Consider the following 17,311-nt stretch of genomic DNA (forward strand, 5'->3'; position numbering starts at 1 on the left):
TATGGCTGCTGGGTTTGAGTAGAGTAGCCGGATGCAACCCAAGAAGTAGCCCTGACGGCACCATCGCCTCAAGTAACAAAAATAAGTATTGCCATGAGAGGGAGTCAACTGCCTTCTCAACATCCTGAAGGGCAAGTCCTGAGTCCGGGGTGAATCTGAGCCATAATCACAGAAAGCCTCCAGAGGTTCAGAGCTGTTGACATGCACTAGAGGAATCCTGATTGGTCTGTATGGATAAGGGGCACTATATGTTTTAGTAGGCATTAGACCTTTGGCAAATATTAGTGTCGACGTTCAATAGTGAAATGGGGCTGTAAGAGGCACAGAAAGTGGGACCCTTATTAGGTTTTAGATTTTTAGGTGGTTAATGCCTCGTTCGTTGATTGGGGCAAGGTTCCCATGGAAAGAGTTTCTGACCACATGCTCACCAGGTGGAGGGGCCAGTTTAGATGCGTATTCCTTGTGGAATTCAGGAAACCCTCTTCGTGCGCAGAAAATGTAATCCCTCCTACAATAATTTTGGAAAACCAGGAACTGTTTGCCCCAGTTCTGGCTCAGCACTGGCTCAGCATTGAGGACAGGATAATCTTTAAATCTATGACCTTAGTGCACAGATGCCTGCATGGGGTAGCACCAGTGTATCTCGGGTAGAAGTTCATGAGATACACACCAAACGGGTCCCTGAGATCTGAAGCACATGGCAAGTTGAAGGTGCCCTTGGTCAACAGAGTGACTGGGGCGGGGAAATCCTTCCTGGTGCGGGCTGCACAACAGAGGAACAAGCTCCCATTGGCTATCCGCCTAGAATCAAACATTAGAATGTTTCGGAAACTCCTCAAGACACACCTGTTGAAGTGAACTTCCTTAAATTGAACCGGTCCCAGAATTGCCTTTCTGTCCTAGTCTGTCTTGTCACCTTGTTTTATGTTAATGCGCCCTGATGCCTCCGGGCTTTCGGCGCAATACAAACGCACAAATTAATTGAATTTGGCGCTCCAGCTGTCCGAGCCTCAGGATTTTGCAGTCGTGAGATCCCTGATGGAAGAACTTTCAGTGGTCTTGTTTGGAGAGTGCATTGCTTCTGGGGCCTCCAAACTCAGTCTGCCAGATTGGGCACCTGAAATAGACTTGCAATTCCTGCAAAAAGGTAGTGTAATTTGCTTTAGACAGCTTGTCACAATTATTCCGAAGTGTCTCGAGAATTTTACCTGGGGAAGTTTGTTATGCTATTCTCGTTTTCAAGGGCCACTATTTATTTTTGCATTTGTAAAGCGCCTAGGCCCAAGGGCATCTAGGCGCTGTTGGGAAACCAGTTGCACACAATGAGGAAACTTTGAGGAAGTACATTTCCTCCCATAAGCACATGGAGTTCGTTCCTTGGTGAGGTCAGTGTTTTAGGCAAATAGCCAAGTTTTTAGTGATTTTTGGAAGGCACAATATGATTCCTCTGCTCTTAAGGCGGGTGGGAGGGAGTTCCAGTGATTCGTTGCCACCGTTGGGAAGCTAGAGCCTCCTCCTCTGGCTCATTTAAATTTCAGTAGTGTAAGGCGTTGAGAGTGGCCTGACCTTGTCGGACTGATGGGATTGGTTCTCACAATATTTTGTGCCAGGTACGCAGGAGCTGTGCAAGTTAGGTTTTCACTAGCTCGATCTCCCCGTACAAGCCACGCATGGGCTCGACCAGCTCGGTTAATTTCACCGTACTTGGGAGCCGATGCTGGATGACGCATGAAGCAAACCTCCCTCCCCGCTGCAAGGCTGAATTGTTCCAGTTTTTGTTTCAGCAGAAGAAATGCAGATTTATCACTAGTGTGGGCTACCCGGGGTTCCAATACTTATCTTTTTCGAGGTCAGACAATTCTTGTCTTACTGCGTGGTTGACTCCCCTGTTCGTTCCCATACTTAGCCCTTGGACATAAACTTAAAAGGTCTTCCAAACTAAGGTTATGTGAGTTTTTGAGCCTAAATCGGTAATGAAGTAGGTGGAATGGCTGCATCAAGCTCTCCTTTTATATGCTAAATCAAAGAGGTTCTCACTAATGTGGGGATGGTACATATCGTGTTCTGCGGAATGGAAAGGGAAGACTGTTTCCTGGTAAATGGTACACCAAAGGTCGTAAATGTTGAAAAGGTACGTGGCCTTATGTATTTCATGTGCTACTACTGTCAAAGAGCTTAGTTTGGAACTCTATTGATCTCCACTGTTCTCTAATATGCTGTGGAAGTCGCCCACAAACAATCAGTGTCTACATATTTCAATCCTTTGTCTCCTATGGTCAAGAAGTGGGGGTTGTCGATGTTTGGGGAGTATAGATTAACCAGCGTAATCTTTATCCCAAACACGGACACTGCTTAGGAAGATGTAGCACCCCTCTGGGTTAGCATCCCAGGAGACCAGGGTGAACTGTAGCGATTTGTGGATTAGCATAATGACTCGGCTTGAGTTGGAGGAGTATGACTTATAGAATTGGCAGGGCCACCATGATATGGCAAAGCTAATGGGGCCTGGCCAAGTGTGACTCTTGAATTATGATCATCTTGGCTTGCTGGCACTCTCGATAAGCATTTATCTTCTTGGTTTTAATTGTTTTAATTCCACAGCTGTTCCAACTGATAATTGTACATTATTCAACCATGTTGTGGATCTAGAATTGTCAGCTATCTCCTGCCTTGCTTGTCTTCAGCGTTGAGCTCATTTTAAGGACAAATGTTTTGAAACCAACACAACCAAACCCCTGAACGGCCCCCAGCCCCACTACCCAATCTGCAGTGGCAATCCCAACACAAACCAGCCGGACAAAGGGCGATCACCCTGGGGTGCAGAGAGAGCCAATCCCATCAGGTGCTAGCTATGCTCCAGGAGAAATATAACCATATAAACAAAATATATGGACTGGTATGTTAGATGTCTGTTGTGAGGGCATCATGAAGTAAGAGACGGACAACAGATTCACTTTTCTAACCAAATGGTTATTTTTCTTAAATGTCAGGATATAGTAAGGCCTAACTTCCCCTATGCTAAGGTGGGATTTCCCTACCTAAAGAAACTAAGGCTAGTCTGTATCATTAAGTTAAACTCAAGTCTGTCTGTGTCTAAAACCTATACTTGTCCCCACAACTAAAGATATACAATGTGTAGAGATGTCGGGAACAAAAAGAAACCGCGTTCCGACATAATGTTCTGAGCTTATTCCAGCTCCTGGCTTGCTTTTCAACTTCCCCTTCCCCAAGTTCCAAACAGTTCCAAAAGGCCTCGGGCTTCTCTTCCCCAAGAAGACGGTTCTTCCAGCTTCACAAGTACAATCGGTTCAAATCTCTTGGCTTTCAATAATGGTTCCAGTTCAACTTTGTAACCTTTCGGGCTTTTCAATAGTTCATAGATTGTTCCTCTTAAATCACCTCAGCACGTATTAGACAAAACTTCTGTATCTTGACTTTACTTGGTTCTTTCCAATTAGGGGTTACTCGGTCTAGGCGCAGTTGTCGGACCACAAGGTCCACCCACTACAGGTCATGCAACTGATAACCCTGGGAATATTGTTACCAACTTATGTTTTTTCGCTGAGCGTGTATCAGTAGTCCGAATTCAATTCTGCTTCTCTTGAACAGTCTCTTGGCTTTGCCACAATGTACTTTCCATACCTTGGGTATCTCTGATCTCACACTTATTTCAGATTCCTCTTGACACAACTCGCAGCTCCATAATCCTACAGGCTTTCTCCTTTTAAACCGATGTTCTTAATCCACTTTCAATTCAGTTGTTCTTGGCAGTCTTCTGCCTATGCCACTATGTGAATTTCATGCAACTCACTCTGTGGTGTTTATTCCTTTCCCAATTAACTTAGAGAGACCAGAGGCAATATTTTCTGACCACTAGTGAACAGCCCTCTACAAAAGAACACTTTTTTAACAATAACAATGTTCACTCGGTCACTTGATTCCCCAAATCCGTATCTGGTTGTACCTTACTGCATGAGATTAATAGCCATTAAATTCTCATATAATGCACCAAATTGTATCAAAAAAGTTATTTTCCGTATTTCAACATTAAAAAACCTTTTTTTTCTTTTTTTCACAACTCCAATTTCTAGAGAGTTTTTAAATAGTATGCCAAATGACAATATAGACAACATTTACATACATTATTTCTATGTACATTCAATATCATATAATATTCAATCATTTAATACTTTTCGAAATTCATCTCCTAACCTGGATCTGTAAATTGCTCACCTATCTCATAGAGATAAACATCTCAGTCCATAAAACATTTCACTTTGTCATCATAAAACCCATGCTTACTTTCATACCGCATTCATACCATACCCGATATGTTTCATTCCTTTCACACTTACAAACTACTAACAAGGAAATTCTTCCGGGGTAAAATTTACACCACATTCAATTAAATGTGCAGTTGTATTTGTCTTTTTATAGACTTAATTTCTTGTAGGGATCGGCTTTCAATGGGATCCCGTCACTCCTTTCTTTAAGGTCCAACCTTCTAACGGATACACTGTGGGAAGCAAGTGTGGGATAATCGAATTTTAGTACTCGAGATATCATCCTGGTCGACATTTATATTATGTACAACCTACTGTATATCAATTATCAGCAGAAGGGTGTCTTCACTTTTACTATCTCCTTCTTTACATCTGTTATTACATCAAATCTCTGCCTTGGTCAACAAACAGGTTGTACATGAACGATTCGTTCCAGGTAAGTATTTATATCCCCCAACATTCGAGACCAACATTACAAAAAGCCATAATAATATAATATTATCACATATGGTCTAGTCTTCACCTCGCTCTTATTCTGGGTATATCGCAGTATTTTAGCCAGTCACTAAAGTTACATGATACATCATTAGTTGTCCAAGTGTATCTTTATGTCTTTACCTTTTAACAGGCTCACTTCTTCTTTCATGTCATCTTTAGATGGTCCATCTGAGTCTGTTCAACCTACAGACCCCTCTGATGTTTAAAATGCATAGCTCTCCACCAGGTGGAAGTATCTAGGATCACTGGGGTGCGTTCCTGTTCCGAAAACATCATATGTTGGCCATAAACATTTTTTTTTAGACCTAATCATTGTTATATTATCAGCTCCTAGCACTATAGACCACCATACAGTCATTCAAACTAACCTAGTGATCTTATTTTGTAGGCTCCTGTTCTCTGTATTGATTGATTTCTCTCGTATAACCTCTCTTAGTTAGATCGAGTCAGTCTTCTCATCTTGTCTCGGGGGGGGGGGGGTGAAGCCATCTGTATATCTTTTTCTAAAGCAGAAGGACACATCGGGTACACAATTACACTCCTTTGTACCGCCGTGCATTTACATTGGGATATTATTTAACCTCAGGTCTTCCATTCTTACCTTTAATTCATCTGTCCTTGCCGTCCTGTCCGGGGTTCAGAAACTCTTTTCACTGCTCCTCTGAAGCCGTCCACAGTCTTCTCTGCCGAGTTACGTTTCCCTCTCTCTCCGTTATCCGTTTCTTTCCATTTTAATTGTTTGTCTTCGCTTTTTATTGGATTAGGCCCCCCACATGACCATAAAGTCACCTGGTCGGGAGGCGGTCTTTCAGTAATCTTTTTCTATTTCATTGATGTTGTCACATATCCTGCCTTCGGCCCCCGTTTGACCCAGTCGAGTGTACTCGCTAAATAACCACACCAGCGCGGCATAACCTCGCGCTTCACACGCAGTTCAGAATGCACTCGTCAACGGCGTTTACCTCGTATGTCTCCCGCTCGGTAAGTTCTAACAATTGTTTCGTATCTCGAGCCTTCAACGTGGCGCAACCTTCCGCCTCACAAGCCCGACGAAAGCCATTCAGCGGCTCAAACTCACCTCTCTTAGCTCCCGCTAGGCGGGTTATGTTGATATGTGTTTTGTGTCTGAGGGATCACGGCACATTTGAGCTTTGGAACCATTTTTCTGTGGTTCATAAGTCCCCGTGGGAATGCATACACTTAGCTCTCACTCGATGGGTTATGTTGATATGCATATCGTTTATCTAAGGAGGGATAACGGCAATTTTTCCGTGGTTCATGGATCTCTGTGGGGATGCATATACAGCACCAAACACCACTCGTTTGCCTAATTAAATATTATTATTATGGACAGGAGCTCATGTTACTATATGTAGTCAGAATTGCCTAACTATGCAAGCTAAGCTAAAATCTCTATTTCTTACAACACTTATTCTTACTATGGTTTATCTTTCACCCTTAGTCTTCCTAAAGTGCTAAGTGCAGCAGTGGGTACCGGGGTTGGTTTTTCATTCACTCTTCTCATTAAGCCCCAATTCTGTACTTTTTGTTAGAAAGATCAATTCTTTTTCTTTCTGAGCTAGCTTTCTTCTGTCAAGGTTCAAATCGTTCGTCGGTCTTACCACGTAAACAACAGACCATCTTAGATCTTCTTCTACTTTGTGTATCATCTCTATAAAATGTCCCACAAGGGGAGCCGAGTGCACTCTATTTCTTATACAACTCTTGTGCTCTGTGATACGGGTTTTGATTTTTCTTTCCGTCTTCCCTATATATATTTTTTTTACAGGGGCACCAGATGACATAAACCACAAACAGAGTACAATTGGTCAGAACTTTCTGTTTCCACGGGTTCTTCAGACCTAGGTCTATTTCCGTTGTTTTTTAGTCTGTGGGCAGCAGGCGCAAGATCCACATGGGTAGTGCCCCTCTGGAGCTCGCATCCCCTGGGTTTCTGTTAGGGTCATTTGTGGTTTGATCTGTTTAGTAATATCATTCCCCACTCAACAGTGATCTTTACATATCGTGTGATGCTGAAAAACCCTATTTATACCAATAGTCTTGAAAAAATAGACCTAGTACTTATTTGTCTTTTTATAATATCAAAAATAGTTTATTTTCTTTTATAAAACTAACTCTAAAACAGTGTTTTCAGTAAAAAGGACCCCACAACACAACATACAGTGGATACATTTACAATACAAATTACTAGTTTCACTCACATCCATTCCTGTAACATGACAATACAATACAATACATCAACATAAAATTTATATAATGATTTAAACATTTTCAATCACTGAGTGTTATTAACTCAGAATAAACAGTCCCGACATGTTTCAGTTCCTCTTGGCACCAAATGCATGAACCTTCTTCAGGGGAAGACACTTTTAATTTTTTCTCCACCATGTAATCCAGGGCCCCAAAAGTACTCTTCAAACCGTACTCCTATAATTATTCAATACACAAAGAAAAATAGGGTATCACTACAGATCAACATCATCACAAATACATAAGTCAGCTACATAATGCTAACTATATTCCAGTAACATTCAAATATGTACCTATATACTGGCAAGATCAATTGAACCCAATGGTCACTACATACCTCACAAGTAGGATTGCTGCAGTGTAGGTGTGCCTCAGTGCACCCAAATGCCCTCCGACCTCTTTCAATAAGTCTGATCCTGTTCTATAAATGGTTCTTTGGTAACCATGAACCTGATTCCAGCTGAGAAAGGAACAACAAACGAACAGTGGTGTGAACAACACAACCACTACTCCCTCACTTCATCACAAATTCACGTGACCGCAAAAACTATATAGTGCTCCGATGAACCTACTCATCTAAGTAGTGACCCCCTGTGTATTCCTATCATTCAATGTGGTCATACCTTCCATAACAACCCTATAGAGCTTTAGAAACTACAACCTTCACCAAAGCATTTGTATTGTAAATGTATCCACTGTATGTTGTGTTGTGGGGTCCTTTTTACTGAAAACACTGTTTTAGAGTTAGTTTTATAAAAGAAAATAAACTATTTTTGATATTATAAAAAGACAAATAAGTACTAGGTCTATTTTTTCAAGACTATTGGTATAAATAGGGTTTTTCAGCATCACACGATATGTAAAGATCACTGTTGAGTGGGGAATGTATTTTCTGTCTCCTTTATATGATGATTATGTTAGTTATCCCCTAACCGTGTGAGAGAGGGAATGTTAAAACAAGGGGAACGGTAGACCTTTGTATAGATAGATCTTTAGGAGGCTCCTTGTGGTCTCGAAGGTATGTTTTGAAAATAGGAACTCTAGGTTTAGTTTGTGAAAGGAATAGTCTTTGTCCTTAATGTTGTAAAATTGTATTTGTTTGTTCATAGTGGTTAGACTGTACAGTTACCATTATGGCGACCGCCTCAGACAAATGTCTTGCATATAGTGAAGAACACATACAAAAATTATTAGAATCTTTGTCAGTATTGGCAGACGCGGATGATGGTATTCTGAACAGGAATAATGACCAATGGGACGAATTGGCTCAACTCAGAAAACGTTTAATTCGTACAGAATTACATGGGGTCATCATGTTACAATATCTTAAGAACCAAGCACTACCCCAAGGTCTCATAGTTAGAAATGAACCGAGGTTATTTTTGGATAATCCAGAATTTAAGATAAAATGGAGCTACATTGCGAATAAGTGCGGTCGTGATTGGCTAGTCCTTATAATAGATACGGCTACAGAAGTCTCTAAAAAAATTGAAATGGATATCTCTAAACTACAAGAGGAAATCAAAAAAGACCTAGACCTTGATGCTTTCAAAATGAAGTTAGATCTACATCTCAAAGAACTTACAGAATTTAAAAATGACACCAATGTTGATCGCATTAAGAGGATGAAAAAAGATCTGTCTACATTTGCACACGAAAAAGCATTTCCTTACATTGTCGAGGGCTTTAAGTTTGGCAATAATTATCAGGGTACTAACACTCAAGCACCTGTTAGAAAAAGGGTACATTTTCGTAACACCTCTTATAGCTCGAGTGAAGATGGGAGTACAGGTACTGCAGACCCTATTAATCAACAAGGAGGAGGTAATAGTAGGAGTCGAGGACAACGTTGTCAAAATAAACAAAGACAAGGTCGTCCTTTTTTAGGACAAGGGCCCAACCGAGGAGACTGGGGCAACCAAATTCAAACCCGCAGTCGATCGAGGAATCAATGGTGATCAATTTATCCAATTACGAATTGAGCATTGAGGAAGAAATGGTTCTGAATAAAGGTTTGAATTTTGTTGCCACCAAATACCATGATCCATTCGAGTTCAGATCTGAATTCCACAGTTTTATGCGGAAGGTCCATTTGAATGAGTTTTTTCGTAATGACAATGTTTATGAGAATGTTAACCATACGGGTCTTAGAAATAAATCTACTTTTTGTGCCCCTACACACAGTTATACCCCTGAATCTCGTGTTTTTGAGAAACAGGTTCTTAAAGAGGTATATAAATTGGAACAACAAGGCATACGGCATCATTCAAATTTTGGTAATACTCAACGAGAACTGGTGTCACGGTTGGCCAGATTACAAGATGTAGTAGTGAGGCAGGCTGATAAAGGCGGAGCCATAGTGCTATTGAACCGTGAGGATTATGTGGGGGAATGCCAGCGTTTACTGAGTGATGGCAGAAGTTATCATTCCATACCTTCTGATCCATCTATTGCTATGATGGAGATCATAGAAGCTAAAGTACAGAGTGCATATGAAGCAGAAATGATCAGTAAACAGGAACGTGATTACCTCATTAGAAAACAAGGACGTGTACCGGTTTTTTATATCCTGCCTAAGGTGCACAAGAGTCTTACTAATCCCCCAGGCAGACCAATTGTATCTGGAGTCAACTCTATCCTTGAACCCTTGTCTAAATTTGTTGATTTCTATTTAAGACCATTTGTGGTCAAAATGGATAGTTACCTAAGAGATACTTCGGATGCTATCAACAAAATTGAAAATTTACCTTTCACCGCAGGCCAGTTCTTATTGATTAGTCTGGACATACAATCCTTGTATACAGTTATTCCTCAAAGGGCTACTTTAGAGGTCATAGAAGAAACTCTACGAGACAGGGTAGATGGTCATCCCGTCAGTAATGCCTTCATTATGTGGTGTGCAGAGTTTGCTTTGACTCGTAATTTTTTTCAGTTTCAAGGAGCATTCTTTGAACAAATTGAAGGCACAGCCATGGGTGCTGCCATGGCACCCAATCTTGCTAATCTATATGTGGAATATTTTGAAAAAACAGTCATTTATCCAGTCACCAACCCGTATAAGAAACACCTTTTGAAATGGCTTCGGTATATAGATGACATTTTTATACTATGGGAAGGAACAGCTGTAGAGGCAGAACTTTTTGTCGAGTGGTTAAATGCACAGAACCCTTTCTTAAGATTCACTAAAGAGATCAATGCACAAGAAATTAACTTCCTAGATATCACCATATTTCACCATGAAGGCCACCTTAAAGTTAAACCTTACAACAAGAGAACTGACAAAAATGCTCTTCTCCATTTCTCCAGCCACCATGCTAATCATATCAAGGAGAATCTGCCCTTCGGGCAGTTTTTGAGGCTAAAGAGAAACAGTAGTCTGGGGCAGGATTATAAAGAAAGTGCAGCTCTGTTGTCAAGAAAATTGTGTAATAAAGGCTATCCTGCTGAGCTGGTAAAGAGGTCTTGCAAAAGAGCTTTTAACAATAATCGAGAGGCCTTACTAGAGAAAAGACAAACAGATGATAAAGGTGATCGGATTGTATTTGTCAATACATTTTCGAACTTGTCATACAAAATCAAAGGCATTATTAATAAGACATGGAAGAAAGTGTACAATGCTGAATCGACTCCACCTCCATTGGTGGCTTTTAGGAAAAGCCAAAATATCAGACAGATGCTCATTAGGAATGACATATCCATCAAACGTCCATTAGCACCCAGGCAAACTACTTTATGGGGCCTTCCGCCTGTTAAGGGACATTTTCCCTGTGGAAAGTGTGTGATGTGTGCCACGACGAAGGAAACAAAATATATTATGTTAAATCCTGATATTAAGTGGGTTCTTAATGAAATGACCAATTGTAACACCGAAAATGTTGTCTATTTAATTACATGTCCTTGCGGATTACAATATGTAGGCAAAACCAATAGGAAATGTCGTACTCGTATGATAGAACATCGAAGTTGCATAAAAAACCAAGTACTGCTAGCTCCTATGGTTAAACATTTTGTACAGATGAAACATTCCCACGAGGATTTCAGTTGGGTGATCTTAAAGAAAATTTATGGCAAAAATAAATCAGAAATAGATGATAAACTCATTCTATTCGAACAAAAAATGATTTACAGGTGCCAAAGTCATATCATTGGTCTTAATGAAGAAATTGACTGGCTGCATACTCAGAGATGAAAGGACATTGGGTGGTGGTACATCCCTATGGAGATATAGATATATCTGATGGGGCATTAGTGAGAAATATGAAGAATTAGTAAGATGCACTATGTATAGAAATGGGTTTTTTCAAAAATGACACTGTTTTAGACTTTGTAAATATAATGTGATGAGTCGGATATGGTTCAGGTATTGGAATATATTTGTGTAATGTGTTGTATGGTTTACTTCACTTTGTGTGGGTAACTTTGATTACCTAGAAACTATTACTTTCAGAACTTGGTCTGATAATGGCCCCCTGGTTATGTTTTAAACCCCAGGTTTTTACCTGTCTAATGGACTAGACTTTCTCCAGCATGTAATTCTGGGTAAATTGTAATTATGGTAACTAATTGGCCTTCCTTGGTAGGTGTATGTGAGCGGGTTTATTGTACTTATGAGAGCAGTGGGTTAGCAGCCGTACCGCCGCGCTTACCGGATTTTTGGTTTTGGGTTTCCAGAGCTGCATTGGGTGTAATTTGCGTCCTTATGCATTGTTATTGAATACATTATCGGTCGATTACCCATGATCGAGTTAATCTGTTTACTATGTTTATGAAATAAAGAAGGTTAGTCCTTCGTTTATGTCTCAGCAATAGGATGCACGACGTTCCATGAAACAAAGAAGGTTAGTCCTTCGTTTGTGTCTTAGCATTTGTTTACTTGAACTGCTTCTCATTATGAAAACATGGGTTTAGCAGCCGAACCGCCGCCCTTACTGGAATCGATCTTTGGTTGTCGGAACTGCATTGGGTGAAGTTTCCGTCCTCAATTAAGGTTACAACTATTGATATTTAGTGTACTGTACTGCAAACGTTACTAATTGGGTATTAAATGATGGGCCTTCGTTTTATACGAGCATTTATTTGGATTTTCTAAGAATGGTTGATATTAAGTAAACTACATTGTATTGGGCATAGCGTGCTACAGAAATACTTGTGATATATTTTTTGTCTAGAACATTGATCAGGTTTCTTCTGTTGTAGGTTACAATTTTGTGGACAATTTAACAGCGACGAAGAATATGTAAACAATCTCTTCAACCACGCAGGAGTAGTGGCATGGCGTAATAGGTATATATGCATATATTGTTTTAAATGAGTGATAATGCTTTGGTGAAGGTTGTAGTTTCTAAAGCTCTATAGGGTTGTTATGGAAGGTATGACCACATTGAATGATAGGAATACACAGGGGGTCACTACTTAGATGAGTAGGTTCATCGGAGCACTATATAGTTTTTGCGGTCACGTGAATTTGTGATGAAGTGAGGGAGTAGTGGTTGTGTTGTTCACACCACTGTTCGTTTGTTGTTCCTTTCTCAGCTGGAATCAGGTTCATGGTTACCAAAGAACCATTTATAGAACAGGATCAGACTTATTGAAAGAGGTCGGAGGGCATTTGGGTGCACTGAGGCACACCTACACTGCAGCAATCCTACTTGTGAGGTATGTAGTGACCATTGGGTTCAATTGATCTTGCCAGTATATAGGTACATATTTGAATGTTACTGGAATATAGTTAGCATTATGTAGCTGACTTATGTATTTGTGATGATGTTGATCTGTAGTGATACCCTATTTTTCTTTGTGTATTGAATAATTATAGGAGTACGGTTTGAAGAGTACTTTTGGGGCCCTGGATTACATGGTGGAGAAAAAATTAAAAGTGTCTTCCCCTGAAGAAGGTTCATGCATTTGGTGCCAAGAGGAACTGAAACATGTCGGGACTGTTTATTCTGAGTTAATAACACTCAGTGATTGAAAATGTTTAAATCATTATATAAATTTTATGTTGATGTATTGTATTGTATTGTCATGTTACAGGAATGGATGTGAGTGAAACTAGTAATTTGTATTGTAAATGTATCCACTGTATGTTGTGTTGTGGGGTCCTTTTTACTGAAAACACTGTTTTAGAGTTAGTTTTATAAAAGAAAATAAACTATTTTTGATATTATAAAAAGACAAATAAGTACTAGGTCTATTTTTTCAAGACTATTGGTATAAATAGGGTTTTTCAGCATCACACGATATGTAAAGATCACTGTTGAGTGGGGAATGTATTTTCTGTCTCCTTTATATGATGATTATGTTGGTTATCCCCTAACCGTGTGAGAGAGGGAATGTTAAAACAAGGGGAACGGTAGACCTTTGTATAGATAGTAATATCATTCCGCATAACCTGGTCTTTTATGGATCTACTTCTTCGAAATGCCAACAACGGTCTCTGCAGTGGTACTTTACCTTTCTCAAGAATCCCCCAATTACGATGGATAATTTTTTGGATTCTATTCGAGAGATTACTAAACGTATTAACAAACACTAAATTGTCTATGTTTTTCTCTCTAGGATTTTGCTCAAGAATTGCCTCTGTTATTGTTGTCTGCTCTCTTCATTGCTTTTCTTGTCAGCCTAGTAGGGTAGCCTCTTTTGTGTAGATTAGTTCTCAGTTTTTGTGCTCCTTTATAGTCTGTACTGTTCTTTTTTAGCCGTAGAAACTGGCCAAAAGGTAAGTTATCGCGTGTGTGCCTCGGATGGAAACTTGTATAGTGCAACAGAGCATTACGATCAGTGGATTTCTTATAAGGTTTCACAAAAAGTTCTCCCTTTTTAGTAGATCTACTTTAATGGTAATATCCAGGTAATTAATCTCTACCTTGCTTGTGTTTTCCGTAAATCTCAAGTGTTGGTTTTGTTGATTAATCCAATCAAAGAAACTGGTTGCAGCATCTTCTCCTCTCCAGATGATCAGCACGTCATCTATATACCTCTTCCATAGCAGTATGTTATTCTTATATGGATTGGTATCGCTATAGATGCAGTGTTTTTCAAAAGCTTCCATATACAGGTTCGCAATACTTGGGGCTACAGTGGCTCCCATGGCCGTGCCCTGTATTTGTTCATAGAATGAACCATTAACTTTCCATCAGTGCCATTTCGGGACACCACATAATGAGACACTGGGGTATTGGTATTCATCGTTTTTGTCAGCAATCTTTTTTCCAACACATCAAGAGATGCTCTCTGTGGTATATTTGTGTACAAGGCTATTACATCTAGGCTGATCAACATCTCAATATTGCTGTCAAAAGGTCTGCCTTCAATTTCGTTTATTATCTGTGTAGTGTCTTTGACAAACAAAGCCATCTTCCTCACCATTGGTTGCATAAAATGGTCTGCAAACTTCGATAGTGGCTCCAAAATTGAGTCACACCCCGACACTATAGGTCTCCCTGGTGGTCTAGTCAGGGACTTATGTATCTTGGGGAGTATATAGAATTGTGGAATCCTTGGTTTATCTACTACTATGAAAACCGCCTCTTATTTTCGTTATCCATCCTCTTTCTTCTGCTTTTGTTACCTTTTGATGGATCAATTTTTCCAATTTTTGCGTAGGGTTTTCTTCCAGTTGCTGATAGTTGTTATTATCACCCATTTGGTTCATGCACTCATCTATGTAGTCCTTTCTATTCAAAATGACCGTCGCTCCACCCTTATCTGCTTTTCTGATTACTATCTGATCGTTAAATAACAATGCTTTCAGGGTGGCTTTCTCTGCCTGATTAAGGTTTTGAAACGTTTTTTCTGTCTTAGTTTTGTCTTCCAAAGCGGCGACTTCTTGGATCACCCTACTTTCAAAGACCCGTGCTTCAGCCGTCTGTGTTTGTGTTGGGGAACAGAAATCGGATTTCCTTTGTAAGCCACTGTCTAATTCGCTGTTCTCACTTTTGTCTGCAAAAAATTGTTTCAAATGAACTTTTCTCATAAACTCAGAGAATTCTTCTCGGAATTGGAAACGATTGTGTATATTAGTGGTGACAAACCCTAGGCCTTTGTTCAGGGCCTTTGTCTCTTCTAGATTCAGTTCGTAATTTGATAGGTTTACCACAGTGTCTTCATGCTGCGAGTCATTACTCGTTGGTCTGGGTCCCATTCTTGTTGGTCCTGCTCTAAAAAATGTTTCCACCACCTTGCTTTCATATGGTCCCTTACAGTTTTTCACTTGCTTTCTACTTGTTTCATAATTGCTCATTACAGGCTTTCACTTTGTTCACACTTTCACATTGTCCATCAATGCTTATTACTTATTTTCACAGCGTTCATAAATGCACCTCACTTTCTTTTAATCTGTGTGATATTTTCATATACTTTGCATATCTTTTCTGTAGTTCGCTATTCAATAATACTTGTTTTTTAAAAGTACTTTGCTGCTTGTTTGATATTCATAAATTCTTCTTTTCGGTCTTCAAACCCATTCATTATTAGCTTCCTTTCGATCAGCATTTCCATCTGCCCACTTCCAGCCTCTGGACTGTCCCGACTTGAGTGTTTCCCTTTTTATTTTATTTTTTTTACTCCCCGTTGCGCGGCCGCTCCTCTGGGATTCTTCATTCTTCTCTGGTTTCCTCTCGCTCCCCTTCCGCTTGTCAGATGAACTTGTCGCCTTCAAACCTTGCTGCAGCAGTCTGCGGCAAAATGGAGTCTTCTGTGTCACGCAGCTCTTTCTGGGGACACATGGCACAGGGAACTGCTGATGTCTCCCAACATCCTGCGACCTGTTTGGGCCCCAGCGTCTCATTCCTCTGCAATACACGGCATCCTTTTCCTTGGTGTCCCTCCAGCCTGCTCCATGTCTGGTTGCTGCATCCTTCTCACCAGGCAGGTTTTTCTCTTGCTCTTGCCGGTCTCTCCTTTTATGCACCTGTAGCCTCTCAATTGGTTGCAGGTGCAAGTTCTTTGCCTAAACATAGTTTAATCTATTAGTGGGACATGCCTGCCCATTATAATGGTACTCCATAGTCCTCTTCCTTGTCCCAGTAACAAAGTGGCGTGACTGAATGGAAGTGTGCATGACTCCCAGTTGCCTGCTCCTTGTGTGTGTGTGTGTGTGTGTGTGTGTGTGTGTGTGTGTGTGTGTGTATAGTTCAGATGTGTCTCTGTATTAACAAGAGTAGGTTGATGTGAGTTTAACCTCCCCATATAAGGAGGTGTCCTCATAGTTGATCTCTTCCTTGTCCCTGTATAATGATGGTATTTCCAAGGGTCCTTTAGGAAGGAAGGGGAGGGGTTGATGGAACTCTATAAAGGCTTCTGGGACTGAAGGTTCATTGTGTAAAGGAATGGGGGAATCCCGTGTCTCACCTAAGGACAAACTCTCTCCATTCCCCAAATATCCTCCACCCAGGTGATCCTTCCTCGCATATCCACCCACAGGGTCGGGATCCAAAAGTGATGGCCTTTCCCTGGCTGCCTGAGCATAGGCTGTTGGGGGAGGGGGAAGGAAGCAAGCAAGGACACCCTCTGGTTTCTCACGCTGTACAGGGTGACCTTGAGCTTGCGGTGTGGGAGACTGAAACTCAAGATGTGGCTAAACATATAAGTGGATCCTCATTGACCATAGACCATATCGAGAGAGGCGCCTACAGCAGTCTCGCTCATCTATGGGGAAGAGAGTCCAAAAAGGAGTGCATCTCGTATGAAATGTGCAGCAGGGTGGAAGTCCATAGGCCCTATGAAGCTGCCTTCTCCTTTTAACCGGCTCCACTAGACCGCCTGCAACCGGGCTCTTCTTCAACTCTGGGCAGGCCAATCCATAATGCCTTTGCCCACGGCGCTGCACAGCCCCCTGACTGTTGATTGCACCTCCGTCCATGCCCGTCTCACTCCAGCTGGGGTCAGGCCTACACTTGGGGCCAGGGTGACCATCATTGCTCGCCTCCCTGGTTTGCTGGGGCTAGTGCTGCACCACGTAGGGAGAGGGACCGCTCGACCGTGTGACAATGCCTAGTCTTCCTCTACTCCCAGGCTGCGTTCTTGGCCTTGGGCATCAGGCGGTGTGAAGCGCCCAGTATAGTCATTCAGTGGAGATCGGCTACTGTCCTGTAGTTTGGGGAGTCTCATCCCGAAAATTGGTGTCTACTACAAGATGAAGATGCAGCTCTCTCCCTAAGCTGCCATTTCCTCTGTGGTGATCTAGCACCCCCACTCCTCCAACCAAACTATGTTGGTTGCTAATCAATTGCTTTATTGGTGAGGCTTCACTTGCAGGT

At 41.1% G+C, this 17,311-nt stretch overlaps 1 protein-coding gene across 2 annotated transcripts in view; it reads left to right on the plus strand.

The window, feature by feature from the left end:
- Nucleotides 1-17,311, plus strand: part of PC (pyruvate carboxylase) — a 2,561,538-nt gene that overhangs the window by 62,434 nt on the left and 2,481,793 nt on the right. The window lies entirely within an intron of this gene.

Source organism: Ambystoma mexicanum, chromosome 2p (assembly GCF_040938575.1).
Source record: "Ambystoma mexicanum isolate Mex_15411 chromosome 2p, UKY_AmexF1_1, whole genome shotgun sequence".
In the NCBI taxonomy this organism is placed as follows: domain Eukaryota; kingdom Metazoa; phylum Chordata; class Amphibia; order Caudata; family Ambystomatidae; genus Ambystoma; species Ambystoma mexicanum.